This window comes from Rattus norvegicus, chromosome 17 (assembly GCF_036323735.1).
Source record: "Rattus norvegicus strain BN/NHsdMcwi chromosome 17, GRCr8, whole genome shotgun sequence".
Classification (NCBI taxonomy): Eukaryota; Metazoa; Chordata; class Mammalia; order Rodentia; family Muridae; genus Rattus; species Rattus norvegicus.
The window spans coordinates 14,548,980-14,572,200 of NC_086035.1; the positions used below are offsets into that span (position 1 = coordinate 14,548,980).

General features: G+C 43.9%; 1 long non-coding RNA gene across 2 annotated transcripts in view; it reads right to left on the reverse strand.

Annotated features, from left to right (window-relative positions):
• The window catches only part of LOC689316 (hypothetical protein), a 63,942-nt gene that overhangs the window by 40,067 nt on the left and 654 nt on the right, over positions 1 to 23,221 (reverse strand). For both annotated transcript variants that reach the window (NR_144439.1, NR_144438.1), the window contains exon 2: positions 20,428 to 20,548. This is a non-coding gene — a long non-coding RNA (hypothetical protein LOC689316). The remainder of the gene's footprint in view (positions 1 to 20,427; positions 20,549 to 23,221) is intronic.

A 23,221-nucleotide genomic window follows, 5' to 3' on the forward strand; every position in this document is an offset into this window, starting at 1 on the left:
TCTGTTCCTGAATCAGACGTGTTTGTATTTTTCCGTCAAAGCTTGCTCCTTTTCATCAAACACTCTTCCTAAGAGTGAATTTTAGTAACTACATAACAGAATTTATACCTGGCTGTTTTAAGGTTTCTTTTGTCAAAGCAATTAAATCTAACTATCTTCACCTTAGCCTCAAGCAGACTCTTCAGACAAAGACAAAGAGCAGCCACATTCTTCACCAAAATATCTTAAAATAGTCTCTAGGCCACATACTGAAATTCTTTTCCACTGAAACCTCTTGGGCCAGGTCTGCACAGTTCAAATCACCCCAATACCAATGTCTTTTATACTCCTATTAGGATGGCTCATTAAGCCCCGCTTAAAAGCATTCCACTGCATCCCAAATCCAAAGTCCCAAAATCCACATTCCTCCAAATGAAAATATGACAGCAATATTATAGGCCTATTACAGCAATACCCCAGACCCTGGTACCAACTTCTGTCTTAGGATTTCATTGCTGTGAAAAGATGCCATGACCATGGCAACTCTTATAAAAGACACCATGGCTTACAGGTTCAGAAGTTCAGTCCACTATCATCATGGCAGGAAGCATGGCAGTGTCCAGGCAGGCATGGCACTGGAGGAGCTGAGAGTTCTATATCTTGTTCTGAAGGCGTCTAAGAGAATACAGACTTTCAGGAAGCTAGGAAGAGGGTCTCAAAGCCCACCTCAACAGTGACACACTTCCTCCAACAAAGCCACATCTACACCAACAAGGCCACATCTAGTAGTTCTGAAAGAGTCAGAGTTGGGGTCAATCTAAGGCCAGTGGGAGAGTTCCACCACAAACCTCCAAGTACAAAGACCCTTCCCTTCCAGGGAGTAGTTAGTTCCCGGAGCAACTGCAAACCAAACTGTCAAAGAAAGCTACCTGTAACTCCCAACTAACCTCCCCTTGACTCCCAACCGTCCCCCTGGAAAGTCCGGAACGGTCCACTGATCATTAGTCAGCTTGGGGGTCACTTTGCCCCATCAATAATACCCTTCCTAGTTACCAATTGTTTGAATTCTGCCCCAATTGTTTGCAAGGTATATAATTCCCTGTCAGAGTCTGCTCGGGGTCATTACCCCTTGAAGTGGGAGGACCCCGACATGTCGGAATTAAACTCCTCTTGCTTTTGCATCGATCACTGTCTCTGTGAGTCTCATTCAAGATGTCCTGGAGGAAGTTCAACTTGGACCTCAAGTTGAACTGGGCCACGCATATTCAACCTGTCTGCAAAATATGGTCTTTAATCTAATAATGGCGTGGATATCAGGTGAATAATTAACCATTTTCTACTAGACTAAAACCTGCTGTATGAAATGGACCTTGACACTTCATGAGGCCAAGAACCAGGACTAGATAGATAGGTCATGGACCTAGGGTAAAACCTACTAATACTATTCTGTTAAGTGAACATAGCAATAAAACATCTAATGATATATCACTATATCCATAGATCAGAGCATAGCTTAACCCTCACCAGAGGCTTCTTTTTGAAGTAGATGGGCATTAATTAACATTAACAACTAGACAGCGTGCAGAGCATGAGGGATCGTGGGGCATTCAGCCCTAAATGGGATGTCTTCATCATAGCATCCTTCCCCTCAGGCTTCAGGGAATCTATGTGACGGAGGTAGAAAGATGGTAGAAGTTAGGGTAATGGATATTTCCCACACACAACAGGGCAGGTGCGCAGGTGAATTTACAGAGACGATGACCTGCAGAGACCTCTGTAAGCTGAAGTCAGCACAGAGGTGGTGTCTTAGAGTTTCCACTGCTGTGAGCAGACACCATGACCAAGGCAAGACTTATAAAGGCCAACATTTCATTGGTGCTGGCTTACAGGTTCAGAGGTTCAGTCCATTATCATCAAGGCAAGAACATGGCAGCATCCAGGCAGGCATGGTGCAGGAGGAGCTAAGAATTCTGCATCTTCGTCTGAAGGCTGCTAGGAGAACACAAACTTCCAGGCGGCTAGGATGAGGGTCTTAAAGCCAACACACACAGTGACAGACCTACTCCAACGGGGCCACGCCTACTCCAACAAGACCACACCTCCAAATAGTGACACACCCTGGATTAAGCACATACAAACCATTACAGGAGGGAAAGTAGTGGCACTAAGTTCCGCCTCTAGTCAACAAGTGTTTTTTCTCAATTGTGAGCTGCTGGAAGTGGGGATATCAGTTTTCATCAGTGGAGTGACAATGAGTTTATCAACCACGATCCAGGGCAGGCTTCATGATTAGGTATTACTGACCAACCAACATAAAATGGACTCCACATTTTTTTGTGGGTTCTGTATTTATTTTTTAAGAGAGAGAAGGAACATAAAGTTGGGTGGGCGGGAGATAGGAAAGGATCTAGGAGGAGTTGGAGGAAGGAGAAAGAATATGATCAAAATATATTGTATGAAATTCTCAAAGAATAAAAACATTAAGAAAATAAAACATATGGCCTGGAACTTTACAAAACAACAATAACATGTAAGCAATCAAGGAAATGCAAATTAATCTGCTTTGAGATTCCATTTCATTCCATTCAGACTATATTCAAGAAAACAAGATTCATGATCACAGCAGCTGTGTTACCTGCACCAGATGGGCCCATTGTGATTCCAGCATGGATGGGAGGGTGGATGTATGAGGCTAGATCCCTGCCAAGGTACTGGCAAGTAATGGGATTGGAGGCAGTCATTTTCTCCAGTAATGTAGTCACTGGTAACTTGCCCCTGTTCCAGGAGAAAAAAAAAACTTGCATGCAACCCTAATTAAACTTAGTGAACCATGAGACAGCAAAACAAAAAGAAGTCATGAAAAGCAGGAGAGTAACTTTGTCTTTGCTGCTTGGGTTCTTCTTTTGCTGGCATCTTGGAAAAAACCTCCATTCCTCTGTCCCCTGTCATTTTCTTTGTGGCATTTGAAATCAAACTTCCCATTCTGCTTAGCTCCACACCTGGACTGCACTTGTAACTGTCTCTCGGTACTGTGTGGGTTCTTCTTTCTACCCCCTTACTTCCACCCTCTCAACCCCCTAACACTACATAGGAGAGAAAAACAGATAGAAAGGGATGAGATCCCTGAATAAAGTCAAGGGTTTAGAAAGAGGCGGCATTATCATTAGGCTACTTCCTGCTGATTAGGGGTGTCCTGTTCTTTGGGGCAAGTTTGATCTTGGCCATCGGGATACCTAACTTCTTCTTGTTATTTCTTCTTTGCACAGGAGTACATAACAAACCATGACCAACAACACACCATACCTCTCAGTGGCCTAGCATTTATATAGCCTCTGAAAATACCCAGAATTCCAAACTTCACACAATCATTAAAACTATCTGCAGGCAGAAATATCATGTCTCTGCTAGAGCACCAGGCAAATCTCAGTCAGTTGCTGTGGGCAATCAGAGGCAGCGAACGTGAGATTAAAACAAAAGTATATTCATGTAATATTTCTGTGTTTTTTTAAAAAGAAACCAAAACTCCAAAATTGTCACTACAAGATTTGCTAAAGAAAAGGGATTTAAGGAGTGTCAGAGAAGGAAGAGAGAGGATTATGAGGTTGAAAATGATATCTATATATATCTATATCTATATCTATATATATATACACACACATATATATGTAGTGTATATAATATGTAATATATATATATATATGAGAGAAAATATCAAATAAATAAATAAAGACGAAAACAAGCAGCAATGAGTGCTGGTGAGGATGTAATGACAAAATCTTATCCCATGCTGGGAGCTTCCTTGAGCCACAGGTACGCACATAGACACACACAACACACGCACAGACAGCTACACACCCATACATAATACACATAAACACATACACAGATGTGCCTAGAAGTCTGTGATGATTCAGTATAGATGATAAAAATTACATACAAGGGATCTTGCACATTACTTAACAAAAGTCTTATAATGTAGAAGGCAATGTAATGAAAGAATTAAAATGCTTTACAAAGTTCATCCAAAATCTCTCTCTAACAAAGTTGTCATTGAAAAGTAACAGACATTCAAAGACAAGAGTCAAAGGAGTTCATTACCACTCGTCTAGACCTGTAAGAAATATCACAAGTGGTCTTGGTGGGATAGCCTAGTCAGTAAGCATTTGCCTTGTGAGTCTGAGGACCTGCCCTCCACCCCCAGAACCCAAGTGAGAATGCTGGGCATGGTGGTGAACACTTGTGTTCCCAACAGTGGGGAGGCAGGGACCCAGGGGCTTGCAGAGCGGCCAGTCTACCCTAGTGGTTAAGTTCCAGGCCAGTGAGAGACAAAGGAAGGAGAAAGCTTTTCTAAAGGTAAGACTCAAAGCATCTGTTCTCCACATGTGCACACACACCAGCACACATATGACGGTGCACACATACCTGCTTACGGATGGGTATGCAACATACCTGAATATGAACACACATGGATAGCCACACACAGGCGCAGATCAAGTACAGCAATGTCCATTTGGAATTCCTCTTGTGTCTCCTCTCTGCCTTTTCTTCCTCACCTTCCATGATCACTTTTGGTGGAGAGAAGCAGTCCCTTGGGTTTCAGTTAACTGGTTTCAGGAGTCTAATTCTGCTGTGATAATCCTGCCTGAATGGAATAACCCTTCCACTCTCAGATCCCCAGGGTGCATCCCCATTCAAACAAGCCAGTGCTTCACACACATGGAACAGGAGTGAGAGATTGACAGTCGGGTGTGGCTGTGTAGATGGAAACAATGTTCATGCTTGTGCTGGCTGGTGTTGTGTGTCCACTTGACACAAGCTGGAGTTAGCACAAGGAAGGAGCCTCCTTCGAGGAAATGCCTCCATGAGACCCAGCTGTAAGGCATTTTCTCAATTTGTGATCAAGTGAGGGAGGGCCCAGTCCACTGTGGGTGGTGCCGTCCCTGGGCTGGTGGTCCTGGGTTCTATAAGAAAGCAAGCTGAGCAAGCCAGGGTGAGTAAGCCAGTAAGTAACATCCCTCCATGGCCTCTGCATCAGCTCCTGCTTCCTGCCCTGCTTGAGTTCCTGTCTTGACTTCCTTTGGTGATGAACAGCGATGTGGAAGTGTAAGCTGAATAAACCCTTTCCTCCCCAACTTGCTTCTTGGTCCTGATGTTTTATACAGGAATAGAAACAGTAATTGTGAAGGTCGAGGATGTGCAGAAATCTGCTGTTGGTTATTTTATGGAATGTAAGGTGAAGAACTGGGGCTTTGAGGGAAAACTTGTTTGCTCTGCTTTGTCTCCCGGCTCTTTTCTCCAGGGCTTCTCATTGTCGAAGGGTATCCTCTGCAACGGCTCCTCCTTGCCTTATGAATTTGATTTTAAATAAGAAGGTGGAGATGCTCATTTCAGGTGGTTGAACTCTAGTCACATTTTCAACAAGGAAAGAAAAGAGCACTGTGAAGAGATGGTGGTCTCTCCTCAGCCTGGGAGTTCAGGTTCATCTTCTCACTGTAACCACTAGGGTCCTACAGGACCTGCCCCTCCCTCCTGCCCCAGAACCCTCAAAAATGGAGATTTGACACAGAAAAGTAGTCTTTTTTTTTCAGAGCCAGCATTGAGGCAGGAGGATCGTGATTTGGAGGGGAACCTGGCCTACGTGCTGAGACCCCCGTGAGGAAGTTAGTTAACACTGTGAGACAGAGGTTACTTGGCCTACACAGAACCAATGGGCAGAGTTAAATGTTAGCGAGGAGGACAGGGAGAAGGGTCAATGAGTGATGTGCTTTCTGTGCAAAAGCAAGGACCAGTACCCATGTGCAGCAACAGATACCTATAAGCCCAGTCCCCCGGAGGCTCCAGAGACAGGAGGATCATACAGAGATGTTGGACAGCAAATCAGCAAATTGGCAAGTTCCAGGAAGAATGAGAGACCCTATCTCAGAAAAGAGGTCAAGAGCAATAGAGGAAGGCATCTAAAAGCAACCTTTTTATGGTCTTTATATGGAGGCACACATATATGTATATTATACATGTACACACAATACTCATGCACACAGACAATACTCATTTTTAAATCCATTCAAAATGCTAGTGATATGGTCAATAACCGACAATTTCACTTTGAAATCATCCTCCAGCTACATCTACACTGAAAAAAGACCATTGCAAGCTGGAACCGAGATGAGAGCTTCTGAAGAAGCAGGATAAACTCCATTTTGTCCCTAAGACTTCGTTCTAAGTAAACTTGCTGTTAGGTAGGCGTGGTCCCTACCCTCTGGGTCTGAGAGAAAAATCACTAACTGTCCCTGGCAGTTGCAAAACACACACAACAGCTGTAGCTGTTAACAGATAATGGATAACAGATAGCTGATAACAGAGTTGGCTAAGAAAACATGAAGTCTTAAAAAAAAAAAAAGAAAAGGAAAGGAAAATGACAATTGGTCTGAAGCGTCCCGTGTCCCAGCCTTTAGGACTTTACAGAATTACAAACAACATTATGAAACTGTTATTTGGACAACAATCTCTCTACCCTCTAGTTCCCAAGGCAGGTTGCCACCATGCCAGACATACACATCCCAATTCCATGGTGTCCCAGTGTCTCCAGTGCTCACATGTTGCTAACGAGGACTGTGCTCGTGGAGATTTGTCTCTACAACCCATCTCAGTTCTGGAAGCCGTGTTAGGTTTCCTATGTTTATATTATTTGGTCATTCTCAGATTTCTGACAGATTGAAGACTGATTATAGTCTCATAGCCTATTGGGCTGTTTAACTTCGAAAATACATTATTTTATAAGATAGTTATCAGATAGTAAGCATACAAGCTAGCCAGGACAAAACATAGATTTTAAGCCTTTCTTAAGCGGGAATGGATAACTAAATGTTCTGTTTTAACTGATAGAGTGTTAGACTGGGTGTTAGATAGATTTTATGCTTTTAATTATAAAATGATAATAGTTGTGCTCATCTTATATTTGAGAGAAAAGTTTTTAATTAGACAAAAAAGGGTGAAATGTAGGATGATGTCATTATGCAGGTGAAGGCAGGTACAAGATAGAACGAGGCCTGTCATTGGATGAGAAGGAAGGATGGGCAGGAGAGAAGTTTTAGAGAGGAGGAGGAGGAAGAGCCTGGAGCGAGGGAGGAGAAGCAGTCGAGAGAACATGGAGGCGGATGTTAAGATTCCTCTCTACACATTTACAGGTTGTTATGAATATTCTTAAGGGGTGGATTGTACGGGGCTTTGTGTGTCTAGGTGGGCAATTACATCTTATCAATTGGATTAGAGGTTGTTGTGTTGTGTGTTCTTTCATGTGGTGATTTAATTGAATTCAAGAGGGTGTGTGGTGGCTGGAGACACTGGGCCGCCACAGAGTTGGGATGTGTGTTTCTGTCATGGTGGCAGCCTGCCTGGGGAACTGGATGGGTAGAGAGATTGTTGCCAGGCTCAGAGAGTAGCCATTGGCAGTGTGATATGGGATGGAGCAGAACAGGTGAGAGGCTTTGCTGACTGAGATGAGGATATCCACCAGATATCTTGGGGCTCCTGGGTGCTGGATCTAGTGTGGGGTAAAAGACAGCATTTTTCTTTTTTAATTTTACCACAACAGCCCTTCCCTGTGGCACTCAATAAAGCTCATCGCAGAGTTCCCTACCCTTGGGGGTCGGTCTGGTGTTGCTATGTATTCAAATGCTAAATTCTGTAACTCTAGCTCTGGTTGCCCCAAGATGAGAGAATTGTCAAGTACCCCAGCTTTTGCTGTGCAAACCTTGTTCCTCAAGTTAACTGGGCAATAAAAGCTAAGTCCTGTGACTGGCAGTAGAGAGATGGATGGGACTTCTGGGAGGGAGAGGGGAACTCTAGAAAGAAGAGGAAGACCTTTTGAGAGGAGACGTGTGAAAGATAAAAGTTTTAAAGTTGCCCCTCTAGACACAAAGTTTAGAGCAGAAAAAGAAAACAGGTTAGGCCCCAGAATTGTATGTTCCAAGAAGCCTCTCCTAGGGCTATAGAATGGATAATTACATTGGCCAGCTCAACAGCTTTCTCCCAGAAACTAGCTGACCATAAATCTTAGAGAACAATCTTGAGAAGCAGGAAACAACTTCTCCTAGGAACTAGCGGACCATGAAGTTAAACAATCTGAGAAGTAAGAGACGGCTTCTCCTAGGAAACAATCTTGGGAGACAGAGAGTTCTTCCTTGTGATTTTTTCACTGTTATTCTATGACACCATCCCTGCCCCCTCAGGTTGTGGTTTCTCCCTTTAAATACCTCTTCTCCCAGCCTCTCGGGGTCGAACTCCACTGCCCCTGCGTGGGATACGAGTCTCGACCCCAGTGCACTGGTTGCTATCGATAAACCTCATGTGATTACAACAAGGACGGTCTTGTGTGAGTTCTTGGGGGGTTGCGTCATCCTGAGACTTGAGTGAGGGTCTCCCCACTCCGGGCGTCTTTCACGTGAACGGAGATGGTCATGATCTCAGGCCTGGAAGATATAGACAGCCACGTGGCTGAATGGAGCTAAGTGGTTGGGTTGAGCGAGTTAAGAGTCTGCCCAAGTAAGGCCTAAGCTATGAGATATTAAAAGGTCTCTGTGTGATTTGGGAGCAGTTGGGGGGTAGGGGAGAAATAGCTAGTCAAGGGATAACTGCTGCCATATTAATTTTCAGCACCAATTAATATACAGAGGACATTAATAATCAGTTTTACACCCCAGTCTCCCAACCTGAAGCCCACAGACTGAAGCCGTTCTGAGGTGCAGGATGCAGACCCTCAGGGCATGACTCCAGAGTCACAGAATCTGAGCACCCGAGTGATTTCACATCAACTCCAAAGTCAAAACTAAAGTGACCCATCTCCTGTCTGTCACAACAGGAGCCATTCTCTCTCCTGGGTGTGCTTTGCCCACTTTGCTTCTGCTTCTTTATTAACACTTTTAGTCTACTAAATGCTTCGTCTTGTCATTGCTGGCGAGATGCACGAGACACTCCAGCGTGCGCAGATGTGCACAAATTCCATAGGCGCTATGAATTCACACACACCTACGTGACTAGAGTTCAACATATACATCACACACCCTTACTTCATCCAGAAGCACACATACAACTCCCCCCAAACATTGAATAGCCAAACGAACCAACAGAGAACCAGCACATATATAAACTCCACCCTACCTAATCCCACAGATAGCTTTAAAGCTCCCTCACAGTTCCTCACAGTTCCTCACATCCACTAAACTCATAGGTCTAAACCCTAATGTTTTACACAGACGAGCTACACTGTCATCTGTCAGCCACCTCAGCACTTGGCACCAGCTGCGGACAGCATTTGGGCATGCAGGGCAGTAACAGCATATGATAAAAGATCTATGCCCAAGAACAGCCCTGATGGATGAGACATTTCAACTCTAGGTAACACACAGCAGTAGATGATGGTGTTTTTGGGGCCCAGCGTTTCTATGTGTTGGGGGTGTTGTGGGAGCATGTGAGTATGTATGTGTGTGTGTCCACTCATGAGTGGAGGCCATCTTGTATTATCCCATATCATTCTTAGTTTTGAGGGAGGGTCTCACTGACCCTGGAGCTGACTGAGTTGGCCAGGCTGGCTATCCAGTGAGCTCCAGAGATCATCCTGCCTCCTCTGGGTCCTCAGTACTCTGATTATAAGTGTATGCCAGCATATGCAACTTTTTATATGAGAACTGAACATCTAAGCTCAGGTCCCCATGTGTCCTAGTCACTATTCTCTTGCTGCAGAGAGACACCATGGCCAAGACAACTCATAAAATAAAATTTAATTGTAGGCTTGCTTACAGTTTCAGAGATTTAGCCCATTATCAACAGGGCAGGGAGGATGGCGGGGAGCATAGTGGCATGCAGGGAGTGGCTGGAGCAGTAGCTGAGATCTACATTCTGATCCACAGGCAAAGACACAGATACTGGGCTCAGCATGGACCACCCCCAGTGGCACACCGCCTCCAACAAGGCCAAAACCCCCAATTCATTCTGTAATAGTAATTTTCATATAAATAGATGTAGAAAATTAATCTATCTGACTGTTTATCTTATCTAGTCCCTTCAATAACAACATGAAGAGACCGAGATTTATTTAATCAGGCTTTATCTATCTCACAATACCTGGGCAACATTGATCTATTTCAATCCTTTAAGCTAATCTGGCAATACCCACAAGCCAAAATGCCCAATGCATTTTAGTATTGGTCTGGCTCTCTGGGCTGTATTTTCCCATGATGTCTCCTCTTACCACCCCCCCCCACCATACTGAATTCCCCTTCTTCCTCCTCTCCCTCCTCATCTTCTTCCTCCTCTCTCTTGTTCCTTCCCTCCCTCCTTCCCTCTCCTGGATGGCAGAAGTCTTACCCTATTCTCTCTGGCTGATCAGCTTTTATTGACAAGGTAGAGAACAAATTGCAAGCATCCTTTACACAAACTTGAAACAGGAGATATTTGGAATAAGCATTACAATGCCTTGTCCAGATTGCCACAAGATATGAAGGCAGAGAAATCAGCATTTGAATAACAAAAGGAAAACCTTCACAACATACAAAAGCATCACACCTACACACTTTCCAAATAGTACTGCTGTCTGATGGCTATACCCTAAAACATGTGAACCTATCGTAAGAGGGGGGGCCATTCTTATTCAAACAAACATACTGCATTTGTCCAGCAAGTCGTTCAATGACCGAGCCATCTTCCCATATTTTGAGTTCTCCCCAAATAAACTGTGTGCCCCGTTTTACTTTTGAAGTCAACCGTGCCAATGAATATAAGGAATTCAACATAATATCACATTCTTTGATTTCTTCGTTCTAGAATCGCTAAACAGTCTCAAACAATGAGTTTTTAACCACTTGGTGTTCTACAAAGATCAGCCTCTAATACAGACAATGGAGGTTAAAATAAAGAAGAGAATCCCCTACGAGTGAGGGTAGAGGCTGAGGAGAGCAGCTTGTGGACTGCTTCAGGGATGGTTGACAAGAGATTCTCCTCCCACTTCTCTGCCCACCTTCAGACCTGTGGATCCAGAACCATACAGGTGAGCTTTGTAGGGAACCGTATTGGATTTGGGCCTGGCCGCTTTGTGACTGTATGGCCACAGTTAAGATTACTGCCATAAGTCTTGAGATTGTTGGACAAAAAGCCTCTCCCATGAATTTACAGCACAGGAAGAAAAGACCAAGTATCTCCTGAGTAAACACCCGGTATCTCCACTGCATGACCTCTGCTGAGCCCAGCTGATGCATGAGGAACCGACACACCTGGGCCACACCTGGGCAGTGGTCAATTTACTTCTGCCTTTTGCTTCCTCAGCCTTTGTCCTTGAGATTTAGACTGGTCTTCTGGGATTTCTCCCTAATTAATTCAGGTCTCATAGTTGGTCTTTTGTTACCGAAGTCACGAGCCAGGTAGTCACGAGCCAGGGTTTCCCACTGTGCTTCCCAGTTATTTTCTACCTGGAGACTTGGGTGTATAAGTGGTGAATAAAGCTACAGGAGTCGCTCCCTCTTCCTCTCCTGGCTTGACACGAATAACCTGTATGTGTGTTTCTTTAATCCTGCAGGCTTTCGCCCGATTCTTGGTATTGTGTCGGTGCAGGCGCCGCCAACTGGAGGTCCCACTGAGATTGGAGAAGAGAGGATTACTGACAGGACGTCCCAGAAGCCCTGCCGACATAGAAGAAGGGACGTATTGGGTGAGTGAATAGTGAAAAGGAAAATTTTCGCGCCATGGGAACTGCGAGTTCTACTTTACAACTAGTGGATCAGACAGTTGCTTTGCTCGAGCATCAGGGAATCGGTGTAAAGGAAGAAACAGTTGAAGAATTTATTAAAACCTTAGAAAAAACTAGTCCTTGGCTTGTCCATTCAGGAGAACTTAATATTCCTGATTGGGAACGGGTTATGAGAGATTTGCAAAGAACGCTGCGGAGAAATGGCCCCGAGAGCATTCCTGCCGCCACACTTTCTTTGTGGAGATTGGTCAAGGATGCTCTCTTGAAAACAAGGGGACGGATGTCAGAGATAGAAAGAACATTTGGAGCGGCACAAGATGATGCCTCTCATAGGTCCTTACAAACCTCTGATTCAGATCAGGATTCTAGCTCAGAGGAGGAAAAAGGAGAGACATCAGTAGAGGAATTAGAGGTGCCTAAGAGAAAGATTAATAAGCACAGGGCCACTGAAAGATCAAGATCTCGTCCCCCTAGCGTAAATCCCTTCTTTACAGGAGAGGGAGCTACTGCTCCTCCTGCCTATGAACCCTATTCCTCCTTGCAGTGGTGTTGTGAAGACAAGGCTACAAGGAGAGGGGTAATTTTCTCTGAGCCTCCCCTTGGACAGGGGGTGGCATTTCCTATTGTTGAGGTCCCGGACCCCAGCAATGCGGATCAATCCATCAGACAGCATGCTCCTTTGAGTTTTTAAGGAGTTGAAAAACCTGAAAGAGGCAGTCTCTGCCTATGGTCCCCTCACTCCCTTTACCTCTGCCTTTACTTATTTTTGAGTCCTATGTTGCTTCCACTCTGACTCCTGGAGATTGGCAACAGTTATGCAGGGCAGTATTGAGTGGGGGAGACTTTCTGTTATGGAGGGGAGAATTTCAAGAACAATGTGCGCAACTAGCTAGACTTAATGCGCAAGCAGGATTCCCCCAGCGGAATCTAGAAATATTGACAGGAACAGGACAATATGCAGCCCTTCCAGCCCAGATTCAATACGATTTTGCCGTTTATGCTCAAATTTCCCCAGCGGCAGTTAGAGCTTGGAAGGCCCTGCCAAATAAGGCAGCTGGAGAACAATTATCGAAGGTAGTACAAGGACCCTCGGAACCTTTCCAGGAATTTGCAGATAGATTATTACAGTTGGCTGGGAGGCTGTTTGGAGATATTGATACTGCTATGCCTTTAGTGAAACAATTGGCATATGAAAATTCTAATAAGTGGTGCAAGGAGATTATTAGCTCTCATAAGAATAAGAGTTTGATTGACTATATTAAATTGTGTAAAGAAATAGATGGGAATTATGTGATGGGACAGGTCATGGCTGCAGCCATGCGGAAGGGAAATGGAGGAACCAGGACTTGTTTCGGGTGTGGACAACCTGGACATTTTAAAAGAGTGTGCCCTCAGAATGATAAGATAGGAGGCCCTGGATTGTGCCCTCAGTGCCATAAAGGCTATCACTGGGGAAATAAGTGTAGATCTAAGCAAGATGTTGAGGAACAGCCTTTAAACCTTCTGGGAAATGGGAGACGGGGCCTGCTCCGGGGCCCACAAGCCAGAGTGTACGGAGCCATGAAAACTTCTGTGGTAGAACATACCCCAACACAGTTTATCCCTCAAACCAATCCCTTTTCATCAAGGACCTGGTCAGAGGGACCCCAGGAAGTGCAGGACTGGACCTCTGCTCCTCTGCCAGAGCAGTGTTAACCCCTCAAATGGGCCCCCAGGCCCTTGGCACTGGGGTACATGGGCCTCTGCCCTCCGGGAGTATAGGCCTTTTATTAGGCCACAGCAGTGCCCTGATGAGAGGAATAAGAATCTTTCCTGGAGTGATTGACTCCGATTTTACTGGAGAAATTAAATTTATGGTTTCTGTAGAAAACGGAGTTGTAGTTATTCCTCAAGGGGATAGGATAGCTCAATTGGTCCTTTTGCCCCGGTTTCATACTGATAATCCTGTGTTTAAATCTGCCCGTGGTAATCAGGGCTTTGGGTCCACTGGGCCCGGAGCATTTTGGGTGTCCTCCTTAGAGAAGCGTCCCACACTCACTCCATGGGTTGAAGGAAAGCCCCTGCATGGGCTCCTAGATACTGGAGCTGATACAACTGTAATAGCTAAAGCTTTCTGGCCAAAGGCCTGGCCGCTAGAGATATCTTACTCCACCCTACAAGGAGTGGGGACAGCTACAGCTCCTCTAAAAAGCAGCAAGATTCTTAAATGGAGAGACGAGGAAGGACATGAGGGATGGTTTCAGCCTTTTGTTTTAGAGCAAATACCTACCAATTTGTGGGGACGAGATGTGCTCAATGATATGGGGGCTGTGCTGACAACTCAGCCTGAATGAAATGTGATGAGGAAACAAGGCAAACCTTGTAGTGTAAGCGGTAAAACAGGCTTGGGAAATCTATCCTAAGGGCCACTGTTAATAAGCCTCCGAATGTTAAACCTCTGTCCATCACCTGGAAGTCTTAATGATCCAGTGTGGATTCCACAGTGGCCCCTATCCAAGGAAAAATTGGAGGCAGCTCATCAATTAGCACAGGAACAATTAGAAGCTGGTCATATTGTTCCTTCCACTTCCCCTTGGAATACACCTATTTTTGTGATTAAGAAAAAGTCTGGGAAGTGGAGATTATTACAAGATTTAAGGGAAATCAATAAAATTATGATACCTACGGGACCTACTCAGCCTGGTCTCCCTACTCCTGTAGCTATACCTAAAAATTGGCATATGATAGTTATTGAGTTAAAGGATTGTTTCTTTACTATTCCACTAGATCCTAAAGACTGTGAGAGATTTGCCTTTAGTATTCCTTCCATAAATTTTCAAGAGCCTTCTCATCGCTATCATTGGGTCATGTTACCTCAGGGGATGGCCAACAGTCCTACCATGTGTCAGGTGTATGTAGCCTCTGCCCTAAAGCCTTTAAGGCAGAAATATCCACAGATTTATATCGTCCATTTTATGGATGATATCTTGATAGTGGCTCCAGATGAAAACGAGTTGCTGACAGCATATGCTGACTTACAAGAAAGTTTGGCTGCTACAGGGTTAGTGATTGCCCCTGAAAAGGTCCAAAAGGACTTCCCATATCAATATTTAGGACATGAATTATTATGAAAAGGAATTCGCCCACAAAAACTTAAAATTAGATTGGATACATTGAGGACCTTAAATGACTTTCAAAAATTATTAGGGGATGTAAATTGGCTCCAACCAACGTTAAAATTAACCACGGGACAGTTGAAGCCATTGTTTGATATTTTAAAAGGTGATTCCTCTCCAAATTCACCTAGACAATTAACTCCAGAAACTCGTGAATGTTTAAATGTAGTACAACGGGCTTTGGAAGAGGCTCACCTTAATTATATTGATTATTCTAGGCCTCTTTTATTTTTGATTTTCATATCTGCCTATTCCCCTACGGGACTTTTTTGGCAAGATGGACCTTTAACGTGGGTTTATTTACAAGCTTCACCTGCGAAAATAGTGATGGCTTATCTTCAGGCCGTTGCTCAATTACTGTTTAAGGCTCATAGAATTAGCTTACAGAGTTTTGGTAAAGAACCGGATCTTATCATTACTCCCTATACCAAAGAACAGCTACAACATTTAGCCCAGGAACTTACAGATTGGGCTATTTTAATGTGCACAATTGTTAGTCGATTTGATAACCATTATCCTGATAGTAAGATTTGTCAATTTTTCAAAATGCATCCAGTGATTTTTTCCACGAATTATTGTTAGTTCTCCTTTACAAAAGGCTCGTTTAGTATTTACTGATGGTTCCTCCAATGGTAGTGCTTCGGTAGTGTCTGGAGGGAAGGTAGAGGTTATAAAAATTCCTAATTGTTCTGCACAGCTAGCAGAATTGAAAGCCTTACAATTAGCTTTGGTTATGTTTTCTGATGAACCTTGCAACACATACACTGATAGCGTATATGTGTCTCAGATTGTTTCACCCCTTGAGACTGCTGCCTTTGTTGCTCCTGTTTCATCCATTTGTGCCTGCTTATTACAAGTACAGGCTTTGCTGTGGCAGTGTCGGGAACCTATTTTTGTGGGCCACATAAGAGGTCATTCCATGTTACCTGGCCCCTTAGCACAAGGCAATGAATTGGCCGACTCTTATACTCGATCTTCATGTTGCTATGTGTTAATGAATAGTACTGCCTATGATAAAGCTTTACAAATGCACAGAAAATTTCATCTTAATGCTAGTTCTTTGAGGTTTCACAATGGAATAACTAAAGAACAAGCAGCTCAAATAGTCAGTCAATGTCCCCAGTGTGCCCCATTTATTTCCTCTCCCAATTTGGGAGTTAACCCAAGAGGGTTACAATCTAATGATATTTGGCAAATGGATGTTACCCATATTTCTTCCTTTGGAAAGCTACGGTTTGTCCATGTGTCTACTGATACCTATTCTGGCCTGCTCTTTGCCTCTGCTCATAGTAGAGAGAAAATTAAAGATGTTAAAAGTCACTGTTTACAGGCCTTTGCCTTTACGGGAGTCCCTCAACAATTAAAATCTGATAATGGTCCAGCATATACTAGTGGGCCCTTTAAGAAATTTTGTGAGGATTATGATATTGTACATAAGACTGGCATTCCTTATAATCCTCAAGGACAAACCATAGTAGAAAGAAAAGCTCACTTGACACTTAAGAATTATCCTGAAAAAACTAAAACAGGGGACCAGAATTCCCCACCTGCTAAACTTGCCTTTATTACCTATATTTTAAATTTTTTGTTAGTAGATAAGAATAATTGTTCAGCAGCAGACAGACATTGGAAAGGAAAAAGACATAAGGAAGGTCTGGTCCGTTGGAAAGATTTGACCTCAGGATTATGGAGGAGACCTGACCCTGTCTTAGTTAGGGTTAGGGGTTCTGCTTCTGTTTTTCCTAGAGATGCTGGAGCACCCATTTGGATTCCTGAACATTGTGTTCGTCCTGTCTCCATGGAATCCGGTACCGATGGAGATCGTGATCCTGATACCAGTAGGAACAAGAAGCACACTTCAGTCAGCAGTGATGTCCACCAATAGGACACCAGAAAAAACAGCTGTCTTGCCTGCTGACAACAAGATTCAGCTCTCCTGGTTTGGGTCCCTGGAGTCATTCCTGTGTCCTTAGAGGAAGATGGAGGATTCCCCCTCATCTTTTGTCATCACAGAGATTTTGGCATTGCTGCAGTCAGTGTTACCACTGCGTGTGTCCCATCCCACTGTGGCCTACACTCAGACCCTCTGTGCACTGCTGCTTGCTGGAGAAGACTGGACTCCAGCTGTAACCCCTGTCCCCCCTCATTCCCCTGGTGACTCTTGCTGCCTTAACTGGTGTTGTCATCTTGCAGTCTATAGCTTCACAGGAATGCCATCTGTGTGAAGCTGCTGTGGACTGGGGAACTCTGCCCTGGTTCTGCAGATCTCAGACATGGTTCCATTGCCTGCTGGTTGTTCTAGAGAAGAATGGCCGATCCTGAACTGTCCTGTGAAAGACCTTGTCATTTTCGCTGCTATTGTAGCAGCCATTACTGCTGCAGCCATTGTGTCTGCAGTGTCTGGAGTTACCCTCCCCCAATCTATTGTTAGGCGAGCACAGTGGGTGAACTTTCTGAAGTAGTTGCTAACAATTGGGAATTCTAAATTTTATTACAGGAGCGGCTTGACTACGGCCCTTGGTAGTAGCAGCTGAGGAGAACCAGAGAGACAACGAACTAGATGAGGTGCCCACTACTTATTGGGAGAGGCTCAACTTCCACAATCTCTTAAATTAATGCCATCTGGCCCCTGCTCTTTCGCACCTGGGCTCAAATAAGAGGAATGAGAAGATGACCCAATGTAGCTATCCTCAGCGATGGGCAACTTCCTCTGACCCTTGACCAATCTAAGAAATGGAACCTTGGGGGCGACAAGGTGACCCTATGACAGATAAGGCTGGGGTTCGAGAGGTCAAACCTAAGACAGAGGTGGCTACACCACGTTTAAACATACGGGCCAGTCAAATGCTCCTCTGCCCAGTTTCTCCCCCAAAACACACACGTATAGCCCAGAACGGTGTGTTACAGCATAAGTTCATTCCTAGCCATTGGGGTGCAGTCCTAACTGCAAGAGTGGCTCTCCATGGCCGAGCTGGGCACTCTGTGAGGCATGTCTGATCTCTCTCAGACCACTACTTCCACCTAATGGTCTTTTATAAAAGAAAAACGGGGGAGATGTAGTGAGCCATATTGGATTTGGGCCTGGCCACTTTGTGACTGTATGGCCACAGTTAAGATTACTGCCATAAGTCTTGAGATTGTTGGACAAAAAGCCTCTCCCATGAATTTACAGCACAGGAAGAAAAGACCAAGTAGTAAACACCCAGTGTCTCCACTGCATGACCTCTGCTGAGCCCGGCTGATGCATGTGGAACCGACACACCTGGGCCACACCTGGGCAGTGGTCAATTTACTTCTGCCTTTTGCTTCCTCAGCCTTTGTCCTTGAGATTTAGGCTGGTCTTCTGGGATTTATCCCTAATTAATTCAGGTCTCGTAGTCGGTCTTTTGTTACCGAAGTCACGAGCCAGGGTTTCCCACTGTGCTTCCCAGATATTTTCTACCTGGGGAACTTGGGTATATAAGTGGTGAATAAAGCTACAGGAGTCGCTCTCTCTTCTTCTCCTGGCTTGACACGAATAACTTGTGTGTGTGTGTTTCTTTAATCCCGCAGGTTTTCCCCCGATTCTCGGTATCTTGTCGGTGCAGGCGCTGATAGAGCTTCCCTCCCCACCCCGTACTCCCCCCATCTTACCTGCTCACTGAGTCCTCTCAAGCAAGCCAAGCTGCTCTGAGCAGCCTGGTATCCCAGGGGGACCTCCATTTTCCCCACCACCTCTCTGCCCACCTTCACTGGACCTGTGGCTCCTGAACAATGTAGACTGCAGATCCAGAACAAGACAACCTGAGGATGCCCATCAGAGGCCTGCCACACCAAGGCCATTGACATTAACCCCCTTCTCAATACCTACTACTAGAAGAACATCTGGGGACAAAGCCTATCCAGATGACTAAAGACCCTCGAATGAACAAAACCAGTAAATGCCAGGGGAATAGGATACCCTACACTACAGCAAGCCCTGCATATCCTAACACAACAGAAACACGAGAAAATGACCTTAAATCCAATTTTATCAAAATAACTTTAAAGAGGAAATGAATAAATCTCTTAAAAGAAATACAGGAAAATATAACCAAAAAGGGAGAGGTCTTTAAAGAAGAAACAAATAAGTTCCTTAAAAATATACAGGAAATTACCATTAAACAGGTGAAGGAAATAAAACTGTGCAAGACCTGGACATGGAGATAGAAGCAATAAAGGAAACAAAATCTGAGGGAATCCTGGAGATGGAAAACCTAGGGAAGAGAACAGGGGCAACAGATGCAAGCATCTGGACAGAACACAGGAGATGGGAGAGAGGATCTCAGGCATAGCAGACACAGTAGAAGACGCCGATACATCGGTCCGAGAAAACACTACATCTAAGAAATTTCAGACAAAAAAAAATTCTCAATCACCATAGATGGAGAAAACAAGATATTTCAAGACAAATCTAAATATAAGCAGTATCTATTCGCAAATGCAGCCCTACAGAAAATACTTTAAGAAAACCTCCAACCCAAGGAGGATAATCACATCCAAGAAAACACAGGAAATAAGTCCATCCCCAACAAAAACAAGGAACACACACACACACCACTAACATCAAAATAACAGAAAATAATTACTGGTCAATAATCTCTCTCTATATCAATGGGCTCAATTCCCCAACTGAAAGACACAGGCTAACAGAATAGATAAAAAACAGGATCTATTTATTATTCTGCTGTATACAAGAAACACACTACAGCAATAAAAATAGACACTCCCTCGGAGTAAAGGGCTGAAAAAAAGGTTTCCAAGCAAGTGGACCCAAGAAGCAAGCTGAAGTATAGATATCACTTACCAAAGTTAAATCAAGACCAGATAAACTATTTAAACAGCCCTTGTCTTAGTGTTTCTATTCCTGCACAAACATCACGACCAAGAAGCAAGTTGGGGAGGAAAGGATTTATTCAGCTTACACTTCTACATTGCTGTTTCATCTCCAAAGGAAGTCAGGACTGGAACTCAAGCAGGGCAGGGAGCAGGAGTTGATGCAGAGGCCATGGAGGGATGTTACTTACTGGCTTGCTTCCCCTGGCTTGCTCAGCCTGCTTTCTTATAGAACCCAAGACCACCAGCCCAGGGACGGCACCACCCACAGTGGGCTGGATCCTCCCACCTTGATCACCAGTTGAGAAAATGCCTTACAGCTGGATCTCATGGAGGCATTTCCTCAAGGAAGGCGCCTTTGTGGTAATTCTAGCTTGTGTCAAGTTGACACACAAAACTAACCAGTACAGCCCTATAACCCCTAAATAAATAGAAGCAGTCATTAAAAAGTCTCCCAACAACAACAAAAAAAGCCCAGGGCCAGATGGCTTTAGTCCAGAATTCTACCAGATATTCAAAGAAGAGCTAATGCCAATATTCCTCAAACTATTCCACAAAATAGAAAAAGGAACACTGCCAAACTCATTCAATGAGGCCACAATTGGCAATACCTAAACCACACAAAAACTCTATAAAGAAAGAGAACTTAAGGCAGATTTCTCTTATGAACATTGATGTAAAAATACTCAATAAGATACTCACAAACCAAGTCTAGGAACACATCAAAAACTTCATCCACCATGATCAAGTAGGCTTCATTCCAGGAATGCAGGGATGGTTCAATATATGAAAATCCACCAAGGTAATCCATTATATAAACAAACTGAAAGAAAAAAAACGCACATGATTATGTCATTATATGCTGAAAAAACCTTTGACAAAATCCATCACCCCTTCATGTTAAAAGTATTAGAGTGATCAGGGATACAAGGCACACACCTAAACATAATCAAAGCAATATACAGCAAGCCAGTAGCTAACATCAAGCTAAATGGAGAGAAACTTAAAGCAATTCCACTTGTCTGTCAGGGACAAGACAAGGCTGCCCACTTTCTCCCTATCTATTTAATATAGTACATGAAGTTCTAGCCAGAGCAATAAGACAACTAAAGGAGATTAAGGGGATACAAACGAGAAAAGGAGAAGTAAAAGTATTGCTATTTGTGGATGATATGATAGTATATATAAGGAACCCCAGAAATTCTACCAGACAACTCCTACAGCTAATAAACACCAGCAAAGTTGCTGGATACAAAATTAATTCAAAGAAATCACTGGCCCTCCTTTATACAAATGATAATTGGGCTGAAAAAGAAACTAGGGAAACAACACCCTTTATAATAGCCACAAATAATAGAAAATATCTTGTTGTGACTCTAAGCAAGTGAAAGATCTTTATGACAAGAACTTCAAGTCCCTGAATAAAGAAACTGAAGATCTCAGAAGACAGAAAGATCTACCATGCTCAGGGATAGGTAGGATTAACTGTGAAAATGGACACCTTACCAAAATCAATCTACATATTCAATGCAATCCCCATCAAAACTCCAACACAGTTTCTTACAGACCCTGACAGAGCAATTCTCACCTTCATATGGAAGAATAATAAACCCAGGATATCCAAAACAATCCTGAACAATAAAAGAGCTTCAGGAGGAATCACCATCCTGACCCCAAGCTGTACTGCAGACAACAGAGCTAAAAACAATAGTGACACATTTATCGATGGGATTGAATCAATGGCCCAGAAATAAACCCATGAATGATGAATACTTGATTTTTTTTTGTAAAGGAACCAAAAGCACACAATAGAAAAAAAGCATCTTCAATAAATGGTGCTGGCCTAACTGGATGTCTGCATGTAGAAGAATGAAAATAGATCCATTTTGATCACCCTGCACAAAACTCAAGTCCAAATGGACCAAGGACCTCAGCAGAGGAACAGATACACTAAATCTCAGAGCAGAGAAATTGCAAAATACAATGTCCTGGACAGAACGCCAATGGCTCTAAGACCAACGATTAATAAATGGGATTTCGTGAAACTGAAAAACTTCTGTTAGCCAAAGGACACTGTTAATAAGACAAAACATCAGCCTACAGGTTGGTAAGATTGTCACTAACCCTTTATCTGACAGAGGGCTAATATACACAATTTATAAAGAACTCAAGAAGTTAAACACCAACAACCCTAATAATCCTATTTTAAAATAGGCTACAAAGCTAAACAGAAATTCTCAATGAAGGAATCTCGAGACGCCGAGAAGCACTTACAGAGATGTTCAGCATCCTTAGTCATCAGAGAAAACAAAAACATCTCTGAGATTCCATCAGAATGGCTAAGATCAAAAACTCAAGTGACAGCTCATGCTGGCATGATCTGGAGCAAGGGGAACACTCCTCCATTGCTGGTGGGGGTGCAAACTTGTACAACCAGTCTGGAAACCAATTTGGTGGTTCTGTAGAAAACTGGGACTAGTTCTACCTCGAGACCCAGCTATACTATTCCTTAGCAGATATCGAGAAGATGCTCCACCATCCCACAAAGACGGTTTATCAACTGTGTTCATAGCAGCTTTAATTCACAACAGCCAGAAACTGGAAACAACCTAGATGTCCCTCAACTGAAGAACGGATAAAGAAAATGTGGTACATCTACACAATGGAATACTATTCAGCTATTAAAAACCAAGACATCATGAACTTTGCAGGCAAATGGGTGAAACTTGAGACTGAGTGAGTCCTGAGTGAGGTAACCCAGTACCAAGAGGGCATGCCATGGTAAGGACTTATAAGTGGATATTAGCCCTAAAATACAAGTAGCATGTTATACTCCACAGACCCAAGGAGTCTCGATAGGACTGAAGGCACAAGTGAGGATGCTTGAATCTCTCCTGGAAGCGGGCATGAAAAGGTCATGAAGGCAAATTGAGGGAGAGAAGTGGATGGGACAGGGATTCGGGAGGGGAGTTGGGGCATTGGAGGGACAGAGGGGCTGGCCAGATGGCCATGAGAATAAATGGAAATCTGAAACTGACAGGGGGAGGGAGGGGTGGACATAGGGGGCATCTCCAGGAAGAGACAGAGACCTGGGATAGGGAAGGTACCCAAGAATGGGTGGGGTATCTTCAGCTGTGGGAGTATGGAGCCTGGGGATGCTGCCTCCTGTAGCCAGGCAGGAAGTCTGGTGGATGAACAGGGACACCAACCCACCCACAAAACTTTCCACTCAAAACTTATCCTGTCTATAAGAAATGCAGGGATTGGGGACGGAGCAGAGGTTGAGGAAATGACCAATCAACTTGAGACCCATCCCATGGGCAAGCACCAACCCCTGACACTAATAATGATGCTCTGTAATGCTTGCAGACAGGAGCTTAGCTAGCATAGCTGTCCTCTGAGACACATCACTTAACAGCTGACTCAAACTGAAGCAGACACCCATACCCCAAACTCTGCATGGAGTTTGGAGACCCTTATGGAAGAATAGGAGGAA